This window comes from Siphateles boraxobius, unplaced genomic scaffold (assembly GCF_051911475.1).
Source record: "Siphateles boraxobius isolate OS27281-9 unplaced genomic scaffold, OSU_SipBor_1 25, whole genome shotgun sequence".
Taxonomy (NCBI): domain Eukaryota; kingdom Metazoa; phylum Chordata; class Actinopteri; order Cypriniformes; family Leuciscidae; genus Siphateles; species Siphateles boraxobius.
In genome coordinates, this window is record NW_027508866.1 from 38,143,797 (window position 1) to 38,165,863 (window position 22,067).

At 40.7% G+C, this 22,067-nt stretch overlaps 1 protein-coding gene and 1 pseudogene across 2 annotated transcripts in view; both read right to left on the minus strand.

The window, feature by feature from the left end:
- The window catches only part of LOC143750664 (protein NLRC3-like), an 89,907-nt pseudogene extending 79,660 nt beyond the window's left edge, over positions 1-10,247 (minus strand). Inside the window, exons 1-3 of the transcript XR_013207189.1 lie at positions 10,144-10,247; positions 8,227-9,988; positions 5,824-5,825 (exon numbers count right to left, since the gene is read on the minus strand). The product of XR_013207189.1 is annotated as a protein NLRC3-like (transcript). The remainder of the gene's footprint in view (positions 1-5,823; positions 5,826-8,226; positions 9,989-10,143) is intronic.
- The window catches only part of mpzl1l (myelin protein zero-like 1 like), a 336,259-nt gene that overhangs the window by 115,539 nt on the left and 198,653 nt on the right, over positions 1-22,067 (minus strand). The gene's annotated exons all lie outside the window — the stretch shown is intronic.

The window sequence follows — 22,067 nt, forward strand, 5'->3', positions numbered from 1 at the left end:
ACGAGCGCTCCAAGTCTCGCGGGAGTAACCGGTCTGCAGCTAGCTGCCGCTTATTAGCTGTTATGTGGCGATATTTACCAGGAGTGAGCCAACCTTTGCAAAGAAAACCCACAGACGAAAAGGGGGACGAACTACATAAAAGAAAGTTTTGTGAGAAATGGAGGTTTGGAGATAACGGATTGTCAAGAGGATGGCTACAATATGATTCTGACGCTGTCGTGATGAGTTGTTCTGTGTGTCGCCAGTATGCTAAAGATAAAAATAGAAACAACTCATTTGTCATCGGAAATAAAACGATGAAACTTGAGAACATTCGTGACCATGAATACAGCAAGTGTCACATTGCCTGCGTGTCTGTGTCCCTGGCACAATCGGAGCCTCTACTCTTGAAAACTTCTGTGACAGCGCTAATGGCAATGTCAGAGCAGACCAGCAAGAAGATGAAGCTACTGTTTAGGACTGTACATGCCATTGGCAAGAAGGCCAGGCCACTTTCTGACTTCGAGTGGGTGTGCGAGTAAGTAAAAACGTTTTTCCTCTTGTAGCTAGACTAGCATTTTATACGAAGCTATGGGCTAGCATGCATACTGTTAATTATTTTAATTTTTACTGTTAAAAATTATAATTAATTTTATTTAATTAATTTGAATGCTTGATTTTTCCAGTTTGGATGAACAAAAAGGATTTGCTGTGGGGTCAACATACAGAAATGAGAAGCAGGCCAAAGAGTTTATGCATTATATTGCAGAGGTGGAGAGAAACAACATCAGAGAAAATCTAGAAAACACAAATTTTCTCTCCATCATGTCAGATGGCTCCACAGACAGCTCTGTAAAAGAGGAGGAGTTAGTGTATGTCAGATTCTGTCACAAGGGCAAGATCGAGTCTAAGTTTGTTGGAATTAATGCAGTGGAGAAGGCAGATGCCGCACATATAAGTAAAGCCATCAGCGACATCATGGAGGGAGTGTGTGATGGGTGGGAGAGTAAGTTGGTCGCTCTGGGAACTGATGGCGCTGCCGTTATGACTGGAACCAAGAGTGGTGTGGTCAGCCGGCTGAAGGGGGACAGGGCCTACATCATCGGCATCCACTGTATGGCACACCGCCTTGAACTCGCCTTTTCTGATGCCATCCGTTCCAACGTGATGTTTCAGAAAATAGAAGACCTCCTCAGTGGGCTTTATACATTCTACCACACCAGTTCACTGAACAGGGCAAACCTCATAAACAGCTTTCAGGCTCTTGGGCACACACCACTGGTGCCCACCAGAATTGGCGGGACCCGATGGGTAGGACACCTATTGCGTGCACTGGATCACTTCCTGCGAGGTTACCAGGGACTTGTCCAGCACCTGGAACAGGTATTGGTCTAGATTGCTACGGTATATTATGTACTCCAAAAGTCATCATCAATATGTAATGTCAATTGTCAAGTACATAAGAAATAATTTTAAAATTGGTCAATACTTTATACACTAATAAAACATGTCATTATTATTTTTTAACAGCGAGTAATTGTCTATTTGTATGTCTTTGTTCTTAATGCATTTTAGATTCAATCTGCTGATGCCCAAAATGTCAGAGGTGTCCAGCAAGCAAAGGCCAGGAAATACTATAGTACTGTGAGGGAGGCTGTTGTTATCCACTTCTGTGGCTACTTGCATGACACACTAACCCACCTGAGCAACCTGTCTGCCTGTCTGCAGAGGTCCACAATCACCATAGCAGAAGCCCACAGCTCCTTGTGCTCAACACAGGCAGTACTTAAGAAGTACAAAACCAAGTATGTTAATTTAAGCTGCAATAAGAAATACTTAAAGAGAATTAAGAGAAATGATTACTACATCAATAAGAGAGGGAGAATGTGAAAGAGTATCTTGTATAGAATGGGAAACTGAGCATTTTGTCATCAGAAAAGGGCCCATGATGAAGGCCACAATGGCCAACAGCTATGAGGGAATTTCACTGACCAGAGGTGACATAAAGACCCACGTCGCCTCACAGGACAAAATGATTGACAGTCTAGTGGAGAGTATGACTGACAGGTTCCAGGATGCCAGTGTAGGGGTCCTGTGTGCAACCAAGCTGGTCAGCTTCACCAACTGGCCAGAGTCAGGAGATGCAGCAGCAGGTTACTTTATGTTTTGTATTATAGGGCAGTCAGGTTCATGATCATATTTTTATAGTTTGAGAAGTAAAACTGCATGATGCTTGTTGTAATGTTGTATAACATTATTCTAGATTTTGGTGACACTGAACTGGAAACCTTGGTGGACCACTTCAAGCCTGTCCTTGAGGCCTCTGGCATTCATGTTGAAAGAATCCCTCACCAGTGGACAGTCCTGAAGGGGCTGATATACCAAGAGCCCCAGTCCCTGGAGAAGATATCCTGGTTCCATGTCAACAGGAGCCATCAGCATTCCTGCCCTGATTTGCTGGCATTGGTTGACCTAGTCCTGTCCTTCCCTGCCTCCACAGCTGAATGTGAAAGAGGTTTTAGTACCATGAAACAGGTGAAAACCGATTAGCGCTCCAACCTAAAGTCTGATACACTGTCAGATCTCCTTATGGTCCAGCTGTCCTCTCCAGAGATCAGGGAGTATGATTCAAGCAAAGCTGTGATGCTGTGGCACCAAGACTCTGTTAGGAGTAGGAGGCCAGAATTCATGGACCATGCAAAAGGGGTAATTGTGGTAGAGAGTGAGGATGACTATGAGGTTTAAGTTCATTAGATTAAGTATCTGATAGTTTTACGAAACCTTCAAATTTACTGTTATGAGCACTAGTTCCATGCTCACATCTTCCATATCTTATTATTTGTTGCTCTGTTTTTACTTCTATGTACTCTTATTTATTCAACATAAATACCTTATCTCAATTAAATGTACTGAAATAAATGTATATGTGAGACAAAAAGGCTGTTTATTATTTTGGCCGGTAAAAAATATGCTTGGCTGGTGGATTTTTTCATCTACCAGGCCTTGTGGCAGGTGAGCCAAAAAGTTAATTTCGGACCCTGATCGCAGTTAAGGAACTTCCTTCCATTACACCAGGCGATATCATTCGTGTTCTTGAGAGTGATTTTAAAGATACAGAAGAAGAGAGCACAAAGGTTTCCCAGGATGATGTTCTTTTTCTTGAGAAATTAAAGAAGGGTATACAGAGGAATGTTCATGAGACCCAACTTACCAAGCAACAAACAATGTGTTATGGTTAGACTTAACCATCTCAAAAGAAAGATGGCTAAGGATGAGTTGTATAAAAAACATTACAATGAATTCATGGGTGAGATCTTGCAGAGAGGAAATGCTGAGGAGGTACATAACGACGGCAAGGAAGGAGAAATATGGTACTTGCTTCACCACCGTGATTTCCATCCGAAGAAGGCAGACAAATTGCGTGTGGTATTCGATTGCTCTGCAAGATATGAGGGTTACTCCTTAAACGATTACTTACTTCAAGGTCCAGATTTGATAAACAGTTTAAATGGCATCTTAATTCAATTTCGTCAACACCCCATTGCATTTATGTGTGATGTAGAGAAAATGTACCATCAGTTTCATGTGAACGAATCTGATAGAGACTTTCTGCGCTTCCTATGGTGGAAGGATGGCAATTTAAGCCAGCCTGCAAGTGAGTTTCGCATGAAAGTTCATCTCTTTGGTGCAACCTCCTCCTCAGGGTGTGCAAATTATGGCTTGAAACATCTTGCAACTGAAAACAGTGAGTTGTATCCCCTAGGTTCACAGTTTGTGAGAAGAAATTTCTATGTGGATGATGGAGTGATCAGTGTAGAAAATGCTGAAGAAGCTGTTAAAGTTGCAGAAGAGCCAATCAAGCTCTGTGCTATAGGTGGCCTACGGCTCCACAAATTTGTGTCAAACAGTAAAACAATGCTGAACAGCATTCCCATTTCAGAAAAAATCTCTGACGTGAAAAATTGTGATCTTTCATTTAATGAGCTACCCCTTGAAAGAACTCTTGGCATACAATGGGAAAGAGAATCGAACTGTTTCAAGTTCAAAGTTCAGTTAAAAGATCAACCTGTTACTCGACGTGGCATCTTGTCTACTGTTGCTTCTGTTTATGATCCTCTGGGACTTATTGCACCAGTACTTTTGAGTGGAAAAGGAATACTGCAGTATGTGTGTAAACGTGGCAGTGGATGGGATGACCCTCTATCGAATGATCTTAATCTAAGGTGGGAGCGATGGAGACAAGATTTAAACCATCTGCAGAAAATAGATGTACTGCAAACATATGTACCATCTAGTTTTGGAAAAGGTTTTCAAGCTGAATTGCATCACTTCTCTGATGCTAGTGTCCATGGATATGGTCAATGTTCACATTTAAGACTCAAAAATGAGGAAGGAGACATTCACTGTGCACTGGTGATGGCAAAATCAAGAGTTGCACCTCTTAAAGTTACAACAATCCCCAGATTAGAGTTAGCAGCTGCCGTTGTTTCTGTCAAAGTGAGCAGTATGCTTAAGAGAGAACTGGACTGTGCTGTTTTCAAGGAGACGTTTTGGACAGATTCCAAAGTAGTATTGGGATATATAAGTAACGAGGCACGCAGATTTCATACTTTTGTCGCTAATCGAGTACAAAGAAAACACCTTGGTACAACTCCCCAGCAGTGGAAGTATGTTCCAACAGAGGAAAACCCGGCTGATCATGCATCCAGAGGTTTGCCAGCAAAGGAGTTACTCACCTCAAACTGGTTCACTGGCCCTAAGTTTTTGTGGGACAAAGAAATGTCTGTACCGGAAGAACATGTTCCTGAACTTCTGCTTGGACATCCAGAGGTAAAAACATGTTGTAACTTGAATATTGATTGCACAAGAAAACTGAGCCTGATCGATCTTCTTTCAAAGTTTTCTCCTCGGTCAAAAGCAATCAGAGCTGTAGCTCGTCTTTTAAGGAGAGCTAACCAAGACAAATCGAATCATCTCAGTACTGTGTCTGAGCGACAAAAGGCAGAACTTCATATAATCAAATGTCTGCAAGATAGTTCCTACAAAGATGATCTGAAAAAGATAAAGAGTGGGAAAAGTATCTCATCTCACAGTGCATTGTACTCTCTTGACCCTTTCATGGATAAAGACGGTTTACTCAGGGTGGGAGGTAGACTTTGCCGTTCAACCTTTCTAGACTCTGTAAAACATCTTATAATAATCCCAAGAAATCATCAAATCACAGAAATGGTTGTTGCTCACTTTCACAACAAAGTTGCGCACCAAGGGAAAGGATTTACTGTAAACGAGATAAGATCTAATGGCTTTTGGATACCAGGGATCAGCAGAATTGTGACATCCTGCATTAGGAGTTGTATTATTTGTAGAAAGCACAGGCGACCTGTTGAAGGACAGAGAATGGCTGATTTTCCCAAAGAGAGAGTGGTTCCATCGCCTCCGTTTACATATACTGGTATTAGGGCTGGGTAAAAAATATCGATTTCTCGATTTTAATCGATTCTCATTTTTACGAACCGATATCGATTCTTAAATCCCAAGAATCGATTAGTCATCCTGTTTTCAGTTGATGAATGAATGGAACATTGTAGCGCGCATCCCATCCAATAAACGCAATAATCTTTGTGCTTTGTTACTATTGATATGAAACAAAGTCTGATTTCAAATTACGTCCATTTTCTTACGAAATTCAAAAATTCCGCCTTAATATTACCAGTTAAAGCATGAAATAAACATGAATGAGCATCTGAAAGTGTGTTAAAAAATAGAGTACAACTTATCGAAATCCTTGTTGTCACATGGAATCGCTCAATCATTGTTTCAACCGAGGAAAGACGTCAGTGAAACAGCTTGTAAACAATGTCATGTAACGTCACATTTACCTCAGAAAAAACATATCCAGTGACCATGAACTCGTTAGTCAGCTAGAAAAATTAACTCTAGAGAGGAGCATTTTGCTAAATATATGCACCATATTACATATGCATTTTATGTTATTTTATAATTATTTTATGTTTTTCAATATTTAATGCATGTTTGAATAAATCTGGCAAGTTTTTATGACAGCCACCATTTAAATATTTATATTTCATATAACTTTATTATTAGAAAAATAAATAAAAGTGTAATTGTTTGTATACAAATCAGTAAATCTTTACCTTTAATATTAGGCTATAGAAGGCTTATGAAACAATTTTAATGATACAACTGACTCCCATAGTTTACAACATTGGTTAAGAGATTTGTTTTCCTTGAGAAAATTTGCCATGTATTGCACCTGATATCCAAAATAATCAATATTGAATCGAATCGAATCGAAATCGAATCGAATTGCAAACTTGTGAATCGAAATCGAATCGAATTGTGAAATTTGTGTCAATTCCCAGCCCTAACTGGTATGGATTGCTTTGGCCCATTCCTTATCAAGCAGGGCAGAAGTGTTCACAAACGATATGGTCTTCTCTTCACTTGTCTCAGTTCCCGTGCTGTACACATTGAGATGCTTACTGATATAACAGCGGATTCTTTTAGCAATGCTCTCCGTTGTTTTATTGCCATGAGAGGCACTGTGCAACAGATAAGGTCCGATCAAGGAAGCAACTTTGTGGGAGCAAAAAATGAGTGGAGAGATGCACTTAAAGAAATGGACGTGGAAAGAGTAAAAACCTTCCTATCAGAGAAGCAGTGTGACTTTATAATGAATGCACCGCATGCAAGTCATGCTGGCGGCGTGTGGGAACGTCAAATTAGAACCGTAAGATCTGTGCTAAACGTTACTCTTGCACTTCATCCGGGAAGGTTAAATGACTCCTCTTTATGAGCTTTTTTGTATGAAGCGATGGCCATTGTGAATAATAGGCCGCTTACTGTTGATTGCCTGACTGATCCTCAAAGTCTAGCACCAATCACTCCGAATCATCTGCTTACGTTAAAATCGACTACTGCTTTGCCTCCACCAGGAAATTTCGTCAGGCAAGATGTATTTGCACGGAAAAGATGGAGACGTGCAGTATTTAGCGGAACAATTCTGGAGTCGCTGGCGCAAAGAATATCTTGTGAATATAGCCACCCGACAAAAGTTGAATGTGTCTAAGAGGAATCTGCAAGTTGATGATCTTGTTATCGTGAAAGAAGAGGAGATGCCTAGGAATGAATGGAGGCTTGGCAGAATAATGGAAGTTATTTCTAGCGACGACGGGCTTGTAAGAAGAGCCAAGATTTCTCTAGGCGACCCAAAGATTGATGCAAAGGGCTAGCGTGTTAACAAACCATCCATAATTGAAAGACCAGTGCAAAAACTAATTTTATTAATGGAGGGACATTAAGATTTTCTTTTTCTCTCTCATTTGAAAATTTCTCATTGAGATATTGAAAGATCAATGAGTATCGTTTGTAATTTTTCTAAATTCATGGTTTAGAATTTTTTTATGTTGGTTTAAAGTGAAATTGTATAAATAAACAAAACAAAAAACAAAAAAAGAGATCAAAACAAAAACATGTTAAAAAAAATAGGGGAAAAAGAGAAATTATTAGTACTTGTATACCTGGTGTGAGATTTGCACTCATAATTTGGTGGGAGTGTTAATGACGTTGTCATTTGTTTTGAAAATAATATAGTCTTTAAATGTATTTTTGGTTGGTATTTAATTGTTTGATTTTGAGTTATTTGTGTTGTGGTAACGGAGGTCTTTTATTTTGAAGTTCATTCACGTGAGCGGATATAGTGCGCATATGGTTCAAACATTTCAGTATGAATGAGATCCAGACGTACATGGTGATTATATCGAAAAATTACGGTTTGCGAGGAATTTAAAGGATTTAGCTCCTGGTTTGAATGGAGAACAAGGTATGATTATAGCCTTCCTCTTATCTCTGTCATTGTTTGGTTTATATTATTTGTATTAAGATTACTTATTGGTTGTTGTTTTGTATAAGTCATTAATCTTACTTATTTGGTTTTGATGGATGTTTATTTATTTTCGGTATTTTGTTTTCTTTGTGTACAAGCTTTTACATTGATTCTTGATGAACATGGTGCCCGACGATGTCTTTATCTGTGATGACGGACATTCGAATAAAGTGTGGGAATCATCAGTCAAAGAGTCCAATCTTTCTTGAACCAGGCAGCTACAACAGCCACGGTTTGAGAAACACCTACAAATTATCTACAATATCCCAGAAATCAGTCTGTGCCCCGTGATTTAAACACCTCAGATCTCTGATTTCCTCTTTGTTCATAATGTTTTAGACTGTAATGATTGCACTCAGTGTTACCTACCGATGAAATATGTATCCCATAAATCTGTTCAGGTCAAACTCCTTCAGTGTCTTCTCTGAGGACAACAACGCAAACACTAAAGCTGACCACTGAGACGAGGAGAGTTTCACATCACATACTCCTCCACACCACGTGCTCATTTGAGGTTTAGCTTCGTTCACTAGAGAAAGATCACCCAGTTCATTCAGACAGTGAAACAGATTGATGTATTTATCTGGAGAGGGATTCTCACTGATCTTCTCTTTAATATAGTCGACTGTTTCCTCATTGTTGTGAGAGATGTTTGCTGTCTGTGTCTTTAGTTCTTGTAAGAGACTCTGATTAGACTCCAATGACAGACCCAGAAGGAAACGAAGGAAAAGGTCCAGATGCCCATTTTTACTGTGTAAAGCCTCATCCACGGCTCTCTGATGAAGATCAGATAGTGACACTGTGTTTCCATTAGTTGGTTTGGTAATCTGGTCAAACACATTGATGTTATTGTTGATAAAGGAGAGATGCACATATAGAGCTGCTAGATGTTCCTGAATGCTCAGATGAACAAAGCAGAAGACTTTCCCCTGATACAAGCCCAACTCCTCTCTGAAGATCTGAGTGCACAATCCTGAGTAAACTGATGCTTCTGTCACATCAATGCCACACTCGCTCAGGTCTTCCTCATAGAAGATCAGGTTGCCTTTCACAAGCTGCCGATACGCCAGTTTCCCCAGTTTGACAATCATGTCTTCATCTTTCACTTTCTTCTCATAGTCCTTCCCATGTTTGATGTTGGTCTGAATGAGCAGGAAGTGTGTGTACATTTGAGTGAGAGTCTTGGGAATCTCTCCTTTCCGTGATTTCCTAAACATCTCCTCTAGAACAGTGGCTGAGATCCAACAGAACACTGGGATGTGGCACATGATGTGAAGGCTCCTTGAGGACTTCAGTTGTGAGATGATTCTTTTAGCCATTTTCTTTTCACTGATTCTCTTCCTGAAGTATTCCTGCTTCTGTGTGTCACTGAAGCCTCGTACTTCTGTCACTCGATGGACACACTCAGAGGGGACGAGATCCGCTGCTGCTGGTCTGGAGGTGATCCAGATGAGAGACAAGGGAAGCAGATTCCCCACAATGAGGTTCGTCAGCAGCTCGTCCACTGAGGCTGATTCAGTCACATCACGCAACCTCACATCGCTCTGAAAATCCAGAGACAGACGACACTCATCCAGACCATCAAAGATCAACAGCACTTTATACTCATCACTGGATATGTCCATTTCTCTGGTTTCAGGGAAAAAGAGATGAAGAAGATCTGAAAGACTGAGTGTTTTGTCCTTTATCAAGTTGATCTCTCTGAAAGCGAGTGGAAATATGAGCTGGATGTCCTGATTCTCTTTCCCTTCAGCCCAGTCCAGGATGAACTTCTGCACAGAGACTGTTTTTCCAATGCCAGCGACTCCCTTTGTCAGCACAGTTCTGATGGGTTTGTCTTGTCCAGGTAAAGGTCTAAAGATGTCACTGCATTTGATCGGTGTGTCCTCTGTTTCTGCTCTCCTGGACTGTGTCTCAATCTGTCTCACCTCATGCTCATTATTGATCTCTCCACTTCCACTCTCTGTGATGTAGAGATCTGTGTAGATCTCATTCAGGAGTGTTGGGTTTCCCTGCTTTGATATTCCCTCATACAAACACTCAAACTTCTGTCTCAGATTTGATCTTAATGTGTTGAGGACTTCAGCAGGTTTAGAGTCATGGCTGTAAGATTAAAATACCACATTATTACACAAGTTAGAGCAGTAAATAACCATAAATGAAAACATTTTCCATCATTAATCATGTGTTTGAGTGATGTGTAATGTGAATTGCAGCATCTAAAATTGAACAACATCAACTAAAGTCCTGCATTTTACCTGAAACCAGGACACATGCTTTCATTAAAGTCTTGTGGTTGAATCACAGGCATGAACACAGTTGTGTTTTTAACTGGTCTGGATGGAGGATTTGACCTTAAATCAGAATGAAGAGGATAAAGAATCAGACACACTGATATTGATGTGATTGTGTCATTAACTGAGTAACAGACCAACAGCTTTACAGTGTGTGAATGTATTAACAATACAATACATAGAGCTTTACACAAGAGCACAATGATGATCATTAATAGATGGAAACTTACAGGATTTGAAATCATTAAACTGCTGTATATTATTAAAAACTGCATAAAAATCAAATTATTAACTTTTTCATATAAAATAATGATTGCTGTATATTCATATTAAAATTCATAAAACATAAAATACTATAAGCACAACATAGAAAGGACATACCTAAGATCAGACTGTGTGTCTCCACTCTCAAACTTGGCGGCTTCATAGAGCAGTTACTCTTCATAGACACACAGCTGGACTCTGGGTTTGAGCTCTTCTGCTGGACTGAACTGGTTTTAAAAATAAGTAAAATAAAAAGCATTCAGACTTTTAAATGTTGAGCACTTTTACTGGAAACTTCTGTCTTAGGAAACACCTGGAAGTGTTGTCACACTTTTGCTTTAATGTCTGTAACTCTAATGTCTGTGGTGTTTTGCCAATGTTTTGTCTTGGTGTGAAACAGTGGGAAAAAATCTCAGCATACATTTACTTGATGTCATTGCTAGTAACAGACTGACTGACTGATAAAATGATGCTTTTAACAATAACTTTTATAGAAATGAAAGGGGAGAGCGGGCACAACCTAACACTTTTTGATTTTTTCAGTTTGTGTAAATCCACTTGGGGTTCAGAGTATTTATTTTCCCCCATTAATTTCACACGTCTAGTACAAGTATGTGGTTTTGTTTCATTAATTCAGTATATAATTTTTTCTTTATTTCCCCTGAAAGGATGGAAGTGAAATGTGACAACATGCCCCATAGGTGAGGCATATCGTAACATGACCATATGACAGCTTAAAATGTTATCTGATCTAATCAAAAAAATATACAAGACAAACTAAAATATTTGTCAATAAAATACAATTATTAACTTTTTCATATAAAATAATGATTGCTGTATATTAATATTAATTTCATAAAAAATTAAATACTATAAGCACAACATAGAAAGGACATACCTAAGATCAGACTGTGTGTCTCCACTCTCAAACTTTAGTGGCGGCTTCATAGAGCAGTTACTCTTCATAGACACACAGCTGGACTCTGGGTTTGAGCTCTTCTGCTGGACTGAACTGGAACAGAGAACAGATTCAGTTTAATCCTTTAGATTAGGCTACTGTTCATTCTTTATGAGAGGAACTAAATTTAAAGATACAATATGTAATTTTTTCACCACTAGGTGTCGCTAATCTCTTATGGTGTGTTCACACCGAACGCGAATAGAGCGTCAAATACGCGTCTATCGCGTCTCGTTAGACGCTTGAACATTTTGAACCCATTCACGCGTCCGCGTCACTCGCAAATAAAGAAACAACAACACAGTTTCTTTTTGGCATACGTTTCCGTCATGTTTGAAATAAAAGATATGCTGCTCTACTTGTTGTGGAAGTCCCAAATACGGAGGAAAGCCAAACGCCGACGTGTCTGGGTTCACAGCACCATCCAGAGACGCACCCAACTTAAAAATTGGAATTTCTCTGACATTAAAAATCTTTGGGAACTTTTGAAAGTACACAACTGCAGTAAATATATCAAATATATAAAAATATATCAAACTGTGCAAGTGATTGTTTGATATTTTATTACAAAAATCTTACATATTTTAGCTATATATTAATATAAACATTTGTCTTTCACTAAACGAAATTTCATGATACTTTCAAAACAAAAACAGGCAAAATACACACACAAAAAAAGATTCTATAAATGTTTATTTGATCTGTGTGTGTGTGATGATCTGATCAAACCGATCTTTTTCTATGATGTAACACAATATTTAACAGTGTTTGTTGAAAGTACCTGTATCCTGGAGGAAAATCTCCATCTCTGGATGCTTGTGAATCAGCCATGATGAAGATGCAGGAGAATCAGTTTGATCTCCTCCGCTGACTCTGAATGAAGAAACATTCAAACACTAAATAGCTGTGTTTCCACTGTCGGGCCAGGGCCGGGCCGTGCTAGTGCGTGCCAGTCGCGTTTCCACTGTCACTTCCAGGGCTTGATCGGGGCTTACTCGGGGCCAATGGCCAGGATTTCTGGCCCGTCGAATACCTTGGGCCAAAGCGGGCCAGCTCGGGCTAGAGGAGTGGTTACGCACAGAGGCGGAGTTTACCTGAGTCTGGAGACGACAGTGCCGGATTATTCTGTCAGCATAAAGACTTTTAAAATTATTTAACTCACTTTTATGTTTGAATGCCTTCTGTTTGTGATCTGATGTGGATTCTGATCACCGTATAAGGTAGAAATATTTATACACGATGCAAAAGACAATGCGCGCTAACCATTACCATAGAAAACACAGTAAACGCTTGAAGATACGCATAGTAAAAAAACATGATGAACGCTTGAAGAAATCAGACCAATCATAAAGGCTATCACAATCATGTTTTTATTTTATCTGTCAGTAGCTTACGTCTCGTCTCTTTATACCGGACTATCATAAAATAAAGCAACTTTTTTTCGGGAGCTTCCTCTGTTTCTCTGACTGAAAGTATCTGTAGCCTAGTGGGAGTCGAGAGAGTGCTAAAGCTCCTCAGGTCATATTTTTGGTGGCATATATTTGTAGAAATGATCATTCTTTCTAAATGTGATGTAAATATGTTAGGGTTAGCTACCAAATAAACAAAAACAGACGTGACTGAAGAAGTAAGTGTGTCGGTGTCCTCTTTCTTTGTAAAACCTAACGGTAACATATTGCTGTGTAGTGACTAATGTGCAATTTTGATATACATTAATTCATGATCAATGTATCACTTTTTATTGTAAACCTGTGGTAAAACATCGATGCTTGGGTTTAAAATATTCAAGTAAAGAACAAAAATGCCGGCAACGGTCGCTTATCTGTTTTGCAATGCACGCTGTTTCCAGTGATTCCATTCTGATTAGTTTTCTGATAAAACTTCCATTTGTTGGTGAAATGATGGGTTAGTGTGACGTTGTTCCAGAGAGGCATGTTACGGGCGTGTTTTAGTGAAGCGCTGTGGAGCTTCTGGCCCAACAGTGGAAACGCAGTTATAAATATAAATAGTACTGGCTATTAGCCCGGCAAGGCCCGTTTATAGCCCTGTCTCGTACTGGCCCGACAGTGGAAACGTGGCTAATGAAATGTTAATTAAACAACCTTCATGATTTAGCTGTATAAATCTGAATAGAAGAAGCTACACACATGCTGTTAAACTCCTGAAGAATCACAGATATCATGAAACGCAAAAGAAACCCTATATTAAAGATTTCATATAAAACAACGTGACCCGATGCGTTAAGAAGAAGAAGATGGATGGATGGATATAAAAAAAGTCACCTGTTGAAAAGAGATGGTATTCATCCCTCCTGGGCTAGTGCTGCTCTTCTCTCTAGTAATTTGGCTCTTAGAGATAAAACATGACAATCTGGGGCTCAGGTCAGGAAGCAGACAGACTGGCTAAACCGAGCGTCTGCTAGCGGCCTCGCGTCACCAAGGTCAGATAAATCATATAGAGACTCTTTTACCTAGATATTATCATGTAGAGACTGTACCCCAAATTTGGAAATCCAAAAAACGTCTAAGCCATCTAAGGTTAAAAATGTGACTGATTGATTGATTGATTGATTGATTGATTGATTGAATGAATGAAGGAATGATTCAATGAATCTTTGATATTGCAACAGAAATTTTTAACTCTCTCTTTTCTAGCACTTTAAACGCAGTTGCTCCGTTGCACTTAAAGAAGATTAAAGAAAATAGTCCAACACCGTGGTACAACGAGCACACCCGGGCCCTTAAGAGAGCAGCCAGAAAAATGGAGAGCAACTGGAAGAAAACAAAATTAAGCTATTTCGGATTTCATGGAAGGAGAGCTCGATTGCATACAGAGAGGCCTTAAAAACTGCTAGATCTGCTTATTTTTCAACCCTATTAGAAGAAAATAAACATAATCCAAGGTATTTATTTGAAACAGTGGCTAAACTAATGAAAAAGAAAGCTTCAAGCCCAGAAGTGTCCAAGTAACACAGCAGTAATGATTTTATGAACTTCTTCACTTATAAGATTGATAATATCAGGGACAAAATTATAATTGTGCAACCGTCTACTACAGTATCGCATCAGGGAGTGCATTATAGTCTCCCTGAGGAAAATTTTGATTCATTTTAAACAAACTACAGCTGGTTCAAAACCAGTGTTTGGAATAACGGCGTTTAAAATAACGGCGTTAGGTAACGACATTATTTTTTCAGTAACGGGGTAATTTAACTAATTACTTTTCCCGTCGTTACAACGCTATTAACGTTACTGGACGTTAAATGCGGTGTGTTACCACGGGCGTCAGTTTGGTTTGAGATGTGCTGGGACAGAGACGCATTCGGAAGTGCATTTTCAGAAGTGCTGGTACAAACTTGTCAAACTGTGCAGCCTCTCAGTTCAACCCGTAAATAAATCCATCAATCCGCAAATTTGGTTGGAGTTTTTAATTGGTCTAGTGGTAGATTGTTTGCCAAGTCTGTCAGAAGTTACGGGTTCTAATCTGCACTCGGGTAGTTTTTTTTTCTCGCAACAAAACTGATTATGTTCATCAGTGGTTACAGTCTATATCAAGCAGGGAAACGTGTGTGCATTTTATTTTGTGATTTCTCCGGAATGAATAGAGAGTCTCCACAACGGCGATAGATTGAATAGCGCGTCCGAGTGAAGACTGCGCGCGCAACAAGAGAACAACTGTATGCAACTGATAGCAACAGACACGAGCGCTCCGCTTGAGTTCAAAACCAAAACAGTTTAACGCCAGATCTCTTATTTAATAGCGAACTAAATGAATGTTTTATTTATTTGTTTCTAAAAGTGGTGGGTACAAAATGACTCATGACAAAATCAACGCCTATCTAACTATGTATTGATTGAATAAACCGTGTAATCCAAACGCACCCCTGGCTTACACAGCTAATGAGGTTAATAAGTGCAGTGCAGGATAAACCTCTTGCTGTCTGTCGACGTGCAATAAATATAGAAAGTTATGTACAAACACCTGTCTGTTCTACTCATTTCAACTGACTTGTGAAAACTGCTAAAAAAAATCCAAATTCTTTGACATATAGCAACTTTTTTTTAACAGTAACGCAAATAGTTAATTTCCCTGGTAACGAGTTACTTTTATTATAGAGTAATTGAGTTACTAACTTTTACTTTTTGGAACAAGTAGTGAGTAACTATAATTAATTACTTTTTTAAAGTAACGTTCCCAACACTGTTCAAAACGCAGCCGCTAGAGTTCTTACCAGAACCAGGAAGTATGACCATATTAGCCCGGTTCGGTCAACACTGCATTGGCTGCCTATTAAACATCGTATAAATTTTAAAATATTGCTGATTACTTACAAAGCACTAAATGGTTTAGCTCCAGTACTTGAGCGAGCTCTTAACGCATTATAGTCCTTCACGTCTATTGCGATCTCAAAATTCCGTCCAGTTGATAATACCTAGAATATCTAAATCGACTGCTGGCGGTAGATCCTTTTCCTATTTAGCACCAAAACTTTGGAACAATCTTCCTACCATTGTCCGGAACACACTGTCAGTTCAAAGCTAGGGTAAAAACACATCTCTTTGACCTAGCATACACATAATACTTTATCGACTTCTATAATTCAATGTTAGGCTGCATAGATTAGGTCAGCCGGAACTGGAAACACTTCCCTTAAATCCTGATGTACTCGTTACATCATAAGAAGAAAGGCATCTACGCTAATTTTAGTGTCTTTGTTTATCCCAAGGTTTTCCCGCAGCCTGCCGGATCCAGGCCGTATCCAGATCTGACGAAGGAGCTTCGCCTGGACCCGATGACAACGCAGTGCTGAAGTGCCAACTAGCCTCTCTCTATGGAGGATCCCTTTCCCACTCTACAGATTGCGCACCTACCTCGAAGTGATAAAATAAATAAAATTCTCTATCAAATTTATAGGCAAGACAAGTAGTTTGTTTAGGCATGGTTTGTAGGGAATTACAAACCTGCGCACATATATTTAAACACACATTACTATAGAATCAATTCTTAATGGGCATGTGAACGCCATCAGTGTTTATCACAGGTTCGCGTTTAAAGTCTGTTTAGAGAGAACGGTGTTGTCTTAGCGGCCCCTAATTTAATAACAAATGATCATTTAGACGGAAGTGAATCAATCAAATCTAACTTCAGCTGGAAATAACATTATTCAAGAACCGCTATAAAGCCAAAACAATCTCTTTTACCTTAAATTATATGTTTATCTCTGTGAAGCTTCTTCACGCCAATGGGGCTCGACAGGCTTAGTCAAACGGGTTGGCGCGTATGGTCAGGTTGCGGCGAGATTGTGGTTAGGTCACATATGAACTTCAAGGAAGGAGCAAAGTAAGCTGAAAGGTCAGTAAGGTCAGTAAGCTGGGCTGAGTTGAGTCGGAGGGGGGTGGCTCTCGAGTCACTGTCGAGCCCTCTTGATGTGTCGTGGGCTAGTCGACGAAACACTGAGGATGGAAGGTGCCCACTTGAAGACCCTAGAGATATCCCCTACTCGGCTCAATTCAGACGGTTGTGATGATCCACTGGGGAGACCGCACTGTGGTTGCAGCCGTCGTGTGCGCTGACGCGCCAAATACACTTCAACCGTTAATACCAGACAGAAGGAGATTCACATCACCATATGGAAAGAAGCGTAAATGGATGGAGAAGCATAGGTTACTGTAAAGCTGCGTCTTGGTGGTTATCTTGGTGAAAGCCGAGTACAAATCAGCATGAAGTTGTAACATCTACTCTCGTGTAATGGAAATCATGAAGATCTGGATACGTCCAGTGACTGCGGTGAATAGTGCTGCTGGCAACAAGGGAAAGACCTTGTGACAGCCTGGAGAGACAGCTGACAGGAGGAAAGAGACCCCAATGGGGCTGGTAAGGTTTAGCTACCCTTGTCGGCAGTATCCAGCTCTGTGTTTACAGGATGCTGGAGACACCCGCCCAAGGCTTCTGAGAAATCAAAGAGGAAAATACCCCTAGAGTCTGCGAGAGCAGGGGCGGAAGATGACTCAATGTTGGACAACATGGTTAACGACTTAAGATTGGAAACGGATATGAGTATGGAGAGTACTTCACAAAAGAATAGTTCAATATCTGCAGTTAGCAAAGACATTGAACTTCAAGCTTGTGTCTGTGGCTGGAGCGAGGCGACAACGGTCAGGGGTTTGAAGATTCATCAAGGGAAAATAAATGCTTGAGGGAGAAGGGACAAGGGCCTTGCATTGATCAGTAGTACTTACGAAGTCAGTCAAATCAGTCGAATGAAATCCAGCGACAGGAAGCAAACCACAGTTCGCAGGGTATCAGCACCCCTGTTCAAGGAACTTCAAGGAAGGAGCACTAGAGGAGACTAGAGGAGAGGCACTAGAGAAGAGGAGGACTTGCACAGTTAGTGATGAACATTGTGAACCCGGTCAGACTAACCAGCATAAGAGAGAAAAGAACCTCAACGGCACAGGCCTGGAGTTAGATGGCCAAGAGCTTGTGAGAAAACTGCATGGGACACAGTAAATTGGAAAGATTAACTGGTACAGTTGAAAAGAAGCTGGATAAATTTGGGTACATCATTTACGCATATGGAAGTGAGAGGTTTGGTGTGGAAAAAAGCAAGGAAAAAGTACAAACTACTCCTGGAATGTCTAGACGGCAGCAGAAGATTAAATGGTTAGTTAGAGAAAGGAGACAGCTTAGGAAGCAATGGAGAAGAGCAGAACAAAGTCAGAAGGAGGGACTAAATCTCTTACAAAGAGCCATAAAAGATAAGCTTGTAACATTACGCAGAGCTGAGCGACTACAGAAACGCTACAAAAAGGAGCATGCGAGAGCTCATTTCTATAAAGACCCATTCAAATTCGAAAAAGAAGTTATTCACCATTGAGAAGAAAGGCACATTAAAAGCATCTAGGGTTAAGCTGGATAGATATTTGGAGGAAACGCATACAGATGCAAAAAGGCATGAGTCTATGTCAATTCCGTCAGACATCCCACCCATCAATCCACCAGAATACCAAATGGAGGTCTGTGCTCTTAAATGGAAAGAGGTGGAGCAGGCTGTAAGAAAGGCAAGGGCTGCATCGTCTCCAGGGCCTAATGGAGTTCCGTACAGAGTGTACAAGAGTGCTTCAGGAGTTCTATGAATTCTGTGGAAATTGATGAAAGTGGCATGGGAAAAACAGGTTGTACCTAGAGCACGGTGCCGAGCAGGTGGAGTCTTTATACCTAAAGAAAAAGATGCTACAAGCATCAGTCAGTTTCGTCCTATTTCACTGTTAAACGTTGAAGGCAAGATTTTCTTCAGCGTTATCGCTCAGAGATTGTCAACCTACCTATTAAAGAATGGCTTCATTGACACTTCAGTTAAAAAAGCAGGCATTCCAGGGTTCTCAGGATGCTTAGAACACATCAATGTGATCTGGCAACGAATTCAATCAGCTAAAAAGGAGAGGAAGGAGCTCCATGTGACATTCCTGGATTTGGCTAATGCATATGGTTCAGTGCCACATGAGCTTCTTTGGGCAGCATTTGATTTTTTCAGGGTACAGATGAAAATAAATGTATTGAAAGCCTACTTTGGAGATTTGCAATTTAGTTTTTCTACCTCAGAATTCAGCACTACATGGCAATGCCTAGAGGTTGGAATAATGGTAGGATGCACCATTTCTCCACTGGCTTTTACCATGGCAATGGAAGTCATCATTAGGGCATCAAGATGGGTAGTAGGAGGAGAGCGCTTGGCTTCTGAGTTGCGACTACTACCGATCAGAGCATACATGGATGACATGACAACCATGACTACAACAGTAGCCTGTACTAATCGGTTATTGGGTAAATTAACCGATAACATTGAATGGGCGCGAATGCAATTTAAGGAGCATCTCGATAATTAAAGGCAAAGTAGTAGATAAAACATTCTTCATTAATGGTGAGGCAATACCAACAGTTTCTGAGAAGCCAGTGAAGAGTCTTGGGAGATGGTACGATGGGGATCTAAAGGACACAGTTCGAGTGGGAGAAGTCAGGCGACAAGCAGTGGAAGGGTTAAAGAGCATAAACAGCTGCGCTCTACCAGGGAAACTAAAACTCTGGTGCTTTCAGTTCGGTCTACTGCCGAGGTTGCTGTGGCCACTGACGGTGTGCGAGGTTTCTTTGACAACAGTGGATAAGCTGGAAGCGTTAATAAGTTCATTCATCAGGAAATGGTTGGGAGTTCCACGCTGCCTCAGAAGAGTGGGATTTTATAGTAAAGGAATATTGCAGCTACCAGTCTCTGCTTTGACCGAGGAGTTTAAGTGTGTCAAGTTCAGACTGGAAATGAAATTAGTAGAGTTACGCGACAAATGTGTAAGGGAGGCAGCACCTGTGTTAAAAACTGGAAGAAAGTGGTCAGCGAAGAAGGCTGTGGAAGATGGAAGGCTGCCCTTCAAATTGGTGATATCGTGGGACAGGTACAGCATGGAAGAGGGGGTTTTGGGCTTAGTTTAGCTCCTCCTAAATGGCACAAGGCAGGCCCAGCTCAAAGGAGGAAGCTGGTAGTCAACGAGGTGCGAAAGCAGGAGGAGAGGATGAGGTATATAAAGGCCATTTCCCAGGCCAAGCAGGGAGAGTGGATGAGATGGGAGAGTGTGGAACAACGCAAGATGGGCTGGAAAGACCTTTGGTCGATGGAAGAGAGTAGGATCAGTTTCCTAATTAGGTCAACATATGATGTGCTCTCATCACCACAGAACCTAAACCTCTGGGTAGGAGAGGATCCCTCATGTCCCATGTGTTCATCACCTGCCACATTAAGGCACATTTTGACAGGATGTAAGGTGGCTCTTAGCCAAGGTCGGTTTACTTGGCGCCATGACCAAGTATTGCGATGTTTGGCTTTAGCATTGGAAGACAAGAGTAACATGACCAATAAGTTGCCACCTGTTCTAGCAAAACATTACACGCAGAAGACAATATTCCTCCATCCAGGAGAGCAACTACCAAGAAAAGGTGTTAAAACCAATTCTCGCCCAGGACATCTGGAATCTGCTAGGGACTGGAAAATGCTGGCTGATCTTGATTAACGGCTTATTTTTCCACCTGATATTGCCACCACTAACCTTCGACCAGATATCGTGTTGTGGTCTGGATCAGCACGCATTGTTCACCTGATAGAGTTAACAGTGCCATGGGAGGATGCTGTAGATGAGGCCTATGAGAGGAAAAAACTGCGTTATGCTCATCTGGCCAGTGAAGCAGAACAGCAAGGATGGAGAGTCCGGGTTTATCCAGTGGAATAAAGGAATAGGAAGCAATGGAGAAGAGCAGAACAAAGTCAGAAGGAGGGACTAAATCTCTTACAAAGAGCCATAAAAGATAAGCTTGTAACATTACGCAGAGCTGAGCGACTACAGAAACGCTACAAAAAGGAGCATGCGAGAGCTCATTTCTATAAAGACCCATTCAAATTCGAAAAAGAAGTTATTCACCATTGAGAAGAAAGGCACATTAAAAGCATCTAGGGTTAAGCTGGATAGATATTTGGAGGAAACGCATACAGATGCAAAAAGGCATGAGTCTATGTCAATTCCGTCAGACATCCCACCCATCAATCCACCAGAATACCAAATGGAGGTCTGTGCTCTTAAATGGAAAGAGGTGGAGCAGGCTGTAAGAAAGGCAAGGGCTGCATCGTCTCCAGGGCCTAATGGAGTTCCGTACAGAGTGTACAAGAGTGCTTCAGGAGTTCTATGAATTCTGTGGAAATTGATGAAAGTGGCATGGGAAAAACAGGTTGTACCTAGAGCACGGTGCCGAGCAGGTGGAGTCTTTATACCTAAAGAAAAAGATGCTACAAGCATCAGTCAGTTTCGTCCTATTTCACTGTTAAACGTTGAAGGCAAGATTTTCTTCAGCGTTATCGCTCAGAGATTGTCAACCTACCTATTAAAGAATGGCTTCATTGACACTTCAGTTAAAAAAGCAGGCATTCCAGGGTTCTCAGGATGCTTAGAACACATCAATGTGATCTGGCAACGAATTCAATCAGCTAAAAAGGAGAGGAAGGAGCTCCATGTGACATTCCTGGATTTGGCTAATGCATATGGTTCAGTGCCACATGAGCTTCTTTGGGCAGCATTTGATTTTTTCAGGGTACAGATGAAAATAAATGTATTGAAAGCCTACTTTGGAGATTTGCAATTTAGTTTTTCTACCTCAGAATTCAGCACTACATGGCAATGCCTAGAGGTTGGAATAATGGTAGGATGCACCATTTCTCCACTGGCTTTTACCATGGCAATGGAAGTCATCATTAGGGCATCAAGATGGGTAGTAGGAGGAGAGCGCTTGGCTTCTGAGTTGCGACTACTACCGATCAGAGCATACATGGATGACATGACAACCATGACTACAACAGTAGCCTGCACTAATCGGTTATTGGGTAAATTAACCGATAACATTGAATGGGCACGAATGCAATTTAAGGAGCATCTCGATAATTAAAGGCAAAGTAGTAGATAAAACATTCTTCATTAATGGTGAGGCAATACCAACAGTTTCTGAGAAGCCAGTGAAGAGTCTTGGGAGATGGTACGATGGGGATCTAAAGGACACAGTTCGAGTGGGAGAAGTCAGGCGACAAGCAGTGGAAGGGTTAAAGAGCATAAACAGCTGCGCTCTACCAGGGAAACTA